The sequence below is a fragment of the Myodes glareolus genome, chromosome 3 (assembly GCF_982192425.1).
Source record: "Myodes glareolus chromosome 3, mMyoGla1.1, whole genome shotgun sequence".
Lineage (NCBI taxonomy): Eukaryota > Metazoa > Chordata > Mammalia > Rodentia > Cricetidae > Myodes > Myodes glareolus.
Window position 1 is genome coordinate 23,746,599 of NC_142028.1, and position 5,180 is coordinate 23,751,778.

Genomic DNA, 5,180 nt, shown 5'->3' on the forward strand with positions numbered 1-5,180 from the left:
AGGTAGAGGGTGTGTACACTTCCCGTGGAGAGTCCAGTAGATCTGCCAGCTGTGCATTTACTGTGTAATACTTGTGGGCTCACCGCAGCAAAAACCTCCCACGATCACAGATCAGTAGAATTACTCTTGTAAAAATGGCCATCCCACTAAAAGCATCCTACAGATTTAGTGTAATCCCCATCAAAATTCCAATGCAACTCTTCATAGAAATCAAATAAAATAATCTTGAACTTAAGAGAGAAGCACAAAAGCCCAGGGTAGTCAAAACAACCCTGAACAACAACAAAGCTGGTGAAAATTTCACCATCCTAGATTTTAAGTTACACTACTATCCTATAGTAATTAAGACAGCATGTGATAGCATAAAAATTGACACATACCCAGGTTTGGTAGCTCACACTTTTAATCCCAGCACTCAGGAGGCAGAGACAGGTGGATCTCTGTGAGTTCAAGACCAGCCTGTTCTATAGAGCCAGTTGCAGGACAGCCAAAGGTACACAAGGACAGCTCATCTAAGAAAAAAAAATGGACACATTAATCAATGGAATAGGGTTGCAACCTGACATAATCACATAATCACACACTTCTGCAGACCCCTTATTTTTGTCAAACAGCACACAGTGAAGAAAAGACAGACCCTTCAACAGATGGTGCTGATCTCGCTGGATATGTGTAGGAAAATGAAACTAGATCTTCATCCTGTACAAAACTCAATTCCACATGGACAAAACCTCAGCATAAGACCTGGGACCCCAATTGTAACTAACACAGAAGGAAGCTGGAGCCACGTTTGAAATCACTGGCACAGGAAAGGACTTCCTAAATAAGACCCTGGCGGTGTAGACATTCAGACCAACACCTGATAAATGGGACCTAATGAAACTAAATGTTTCTGAAAAGAAAAGGTCACCAATATTTAAGTGAAGAGGCGGCCAACCAAATGGGGAAAAAATTTACCTATGTATCTATGAGCTATGTATCTGAGAGTTTCCATCCAGGACATGCAACGAACCCAAAAAACTAAACACCGAGAAAACATCAACCCAATTTAAAATTATGACATGCAACTAAACTTAAAGTTCTGAAAAGATGAAATAAAAATAGCTGAGAAACTTTTTTTTCAAGTTCAATAGCCTTAGCCATTAGAGAAATTCTGACTAACTTACTTTGAGATTTCATCTTACCCCGGTTAGATGATGAATTTTCTACAAGGGCATTTTCATCGTGTGTGTTAGGGTCAGGGGATGCCATGAAGTCTTGAAAAAAGACAGAATGGATGAATCCTGTCTCCCTTGACAACCAACCCCAAGTTGATCTCTGAATGCTAGCACTACGTGACATAAAGCAAGAGTCTTTGCAAAATAAAATAGCACGTTCCTTATGTGCTGTTTGTCTTTCTTCCTCCCTCCCAGGAGCACACACTGAGGGCTGAAGGGTGGAAATACACTGCATAATCCTCTCCTTTCTCCACTAGGTTCTCTGCCAGCGCAGGATTCACAACGGAAGAAAACACAGCAAGTTTTGTGCTGGATGAGTTAAGAAAATGATTGTTCCCACTTCTGTTTTTCCTTGAAACCTTTGTTTGTAGTGCTCTGTACTCATATGAGTTTCAGTTTATGTCTCAAAATACCAGTGACTGAAAATGCAGCTCCCCCAGTGTACACTGCCACGGGGAGGACGCTTTCATTCTCAGCCCACTCAATTGCTCAACACTCGGCAAACATCTGTCTCAGGAAGTGACACTGGTTCAGAACTATGTCCAAAGGTAATGATGTTCTCCACAGTCATTTTAAGTAGTTTTATCCTGATAGTTTAAAAGATTTGTTGTTTAATTAGCGTGCCAAAATTAAGGCAGTGAAGACATCAGCTCCTCTCACTCTTGTTGGTGTAAATATTTATTCAGCCATAATTTTGCTTTTATTCGTTGTCGTTAAAGCTTTGGTGGTTAGTAGAGTATGAATTTGTCGGTCTTGATGAGTGTGCAATAGTTGTTGGAATGCCACAGGGTTTGTCATTTTACACACCAGCTTGTTTATTTTGTGGAGTCGAACACACGCCGTAATGCACACGCAGGGGTCAGAGCACAGCATCAAGGGGTACTTAATCTCTTACCATGGGAGTCCTGAGGCTCAAACTTGGGTCGCCACGCTCGGGCACAGGTGCTTTGACCCTGCTGAGCCATCTCATGGGCTCCACAGGCTTATGTTTGACATCTGGCAAAAGTCTGCCGTTCAGATTCAACTTTGGCCTCAGTCTATTTCAACACCATTTCTGGAATCCTTGAAATTGTGTATGATCAATAATCTTATGGTTGGTGCGGCCATCGCTGCCCTATGGCTGACCCTAGCCATGACTTGGGGGTTGTTGTAGTATGTGAAGCCCCTCTTCCCAGTGTCACATGTATTTCAGATATGCCCTGGAGTAAAGACCTTCCTTCTGGCTTCAACCTAAAACATCAACATTTCTATAAACTCTTAGAATCGAGGACTCTTCAGCTTGTCGTAAGCTTCGAAGACCCATTTCACTCAAATTTATTTCTGGTACAAGACAATGATGACACTAGAAATTAGCTCTTCTGGCTCATTCTGGAATTTTTTTATATGCACAGTATAAATGACCATTTTTGGTTTAAAGTCCTCTTTTGCCCTTTCCTCACTATCCACTCTGCCGGGAACTGCACAGTAGTGAGAGAGGGAGCATGGGAGAAAACTGAAGGGGAGCACATCTCACATTCTGTAGACAGTGGCTCTCCAGCCCGATCGCTTAGCCTCGCGGTGAGAAGTGCAAGAATATCCTAAGTACAGGAGTTCATTCAAGAAAAACTAATTTAACAAGCACTGAGCTGCGATTGAGGGTATTAGCAGATGTGGTTTTATATGTGTAATGGGCTGAAGTGTAGACCATGGTTCTGGTCAAATAAAAGCATCCCATGGAGTACTGCATCAACAGAAGTCCCTCATACTTGTGTTGCATCAAAAACTAAACAAGGTGATATTTTAATTTATTCAGATTTGCTAAGCACATTGGGTTCAAAACTGTGTCTTTAATTTAAAAGGTGGTAGTCAGGAGTCATCCCTAAGTCCTAGTGAGCCTTTGGATAGGAGCTCTAGGAACTTGGTGTAAAAATGACTCAAAAGAGAGATTTCTAAACTCTTACAGCTGACTGATGTACAGAGCCATACTCTCAAAAGAGTGAATGAAGGTATAGTTAATGCATCTACTAAATTAAAATTTAGAATTAGTTTTAATGAAGATCATAATGTGATCTCTATCTTCCAAACTTGAAATTAAATGATTAAATGGTCTTGTTGAAAAGGACCCTCTCCCTTTCCTATCTCTTTTTAGAACAAGTTTTCTTATTGCTTCTATCTATCTACACAACAGAAAATAAGATGGAAAAAGACAGGTAAAGAATAGACAATCAAAATTTTTGTCAAACTAGCAATAATCAATATCCATCCAAAGATACACAATCTCATCAAGGGAGCCAAATGTAGTATACATTTAATTTTATTAAACAATAACTTTTTTATTTATTCACTCAAAAATTTACCTTTCCTCCCCTCCTCCCATTCCCCTCCGGCTCCCTTCCTCACCCTCCCTCCTTAAGAGAGGGCAGGGAATCCTGCCCTGTGGGAAGTCCAAGGCCCCCCCCATATCCAGGCCTAGGAAGCTTTGCATCCAAATAGACTAGTGTCCCAAAAAGGCAGCACTTGCAGTAGAAACAAGTCCCAGTGCCTTTATCAATGGCTTCTCAGTCAGCCCCCATTGTCAGCCACATTCAGAGAGTCCAGTTTGATCACATGCTTGTTCAGTCCTGGTCCAGCTGGATTTGGTGAGCTCCCATTAGATTAGGCACGCCTCAGTGGGTTGATCATCCCCTTCCTTCGCAGTCCTGACTTCCTCCCTCCTTCTGCTCTTCAACTGGACCTTGGGAGCTCAGTCCATTACTCTGATGAGGGTCTCTGTCTCTATCTCCATCCGTCACCAGACGAAGATTCTATGGTGATAGTCAAGATAATCATCAGTGTGATAGTGGGGCAAGGCCAAAAGTGGGAAGTAGACTGCAACACATGGACACAGGAGACCACTTCCTACGTATAACCCCAGTAGCACAGACAACAAGAGCAACATTGAATAAATGGGACCTCCTGAAACTGAGAAGCTTCTGAAAAGCAAAGGACACTGTCATTAAAACAAAAAAGCATCCTACTGAATGGGAGAAGATCTTCACCAACCCCGCATCAGACAAAGGTCTGATCTCCAAAATATATAAAGAACTCAAGAAACTGGACATTAAAATTCTAATTAATCCAATTAAAAAATGGATTAAAAAATGGGGTACTAAACTGAACAGAGAATTCTCAACAGAAGTTCAAATGGCCAAAAAAATAATTTTCCAACAAACTTTTCTCCTGAACCTCCTAGAGCCTCACACATGACAGGAAACACAAGGTCACTGAGTAATATTTCAGTCCTTTTTTTTTTTTGAGTGATGATCTCACTTTGTTCCCCTGGCTGGCCTAAATCTCACTGTATAAACCAACCTGGCCTTGAGCTCCTGCGCCTCTGCCACACAAATGCTGGCATTACAGCCATGTGCCACCCCCCACCTTTTTCCATCCTGCTCTCTACTTCTTATTTTGAGTCAGGGTCAACAAATTTCTCAGGCTGGGCTTAAACTCACTCCTGCTCCCAGGCTAGCCTTGGAGTTAAATCCTTCTGCCTCAGTCTCATGAGTACCAGGGGCACAGACATGCATCATAATAGCCAACAAAACAGACAAACTTCAATCTTGTGGTGACCATATATTAATTTCCTTATTTTCATGGCTCTGTAAAGTAGATCAACCAGTCCTATCTTGGAAAACAAAGAGAACAATGAATCAATACTGATGAAAATGTTTTATTTCATCCATAGAAAATTCAATATGAATACTTATCAAATAAAAATTATTCCCTTACAGAATAATCAATCTTTATTTCCTTGATGCTTAGTGATTTATTAAATATGTACATATGGCTTAGGTCCAGCTGAACTGTCATTTTCTTTATAATAAGCAAAGATAAGAAGAACCATAAAAAAAAAGTCAAACAACTACACATTGGAGGGAGGGCTGGGGAGGTAGTTCAGTCAGTAAAATGCTTCCCATGTAAGCATCAGAACCTAAGTTTGTTTTC

General features: G+C 41.0%; 1 long non-coding RNA gene across 1 annotated transcript; it reads right to left on the reverse strand.

Moving 5' to 3' along the window:
- Positions 1 to 385: 385 nt before the first annotated feature.
- Positions 386 to 1,605, reverse strand: LOC148122603 (uncharacterized). Its single transcript, XR_015737445.1, has 2 exons — positions 1,185 to 1,605; positions 386 to 512 (listed from the first exon to the last, which is right to left on the reverse strand). It is a non-coding gene; the product is annotated as an uncharacterized LOC148122603 (long non-coding RNA).
- Between the last annotated feature and the right edge of the window lie 3,575 nt (positions 1,606 to 5,180).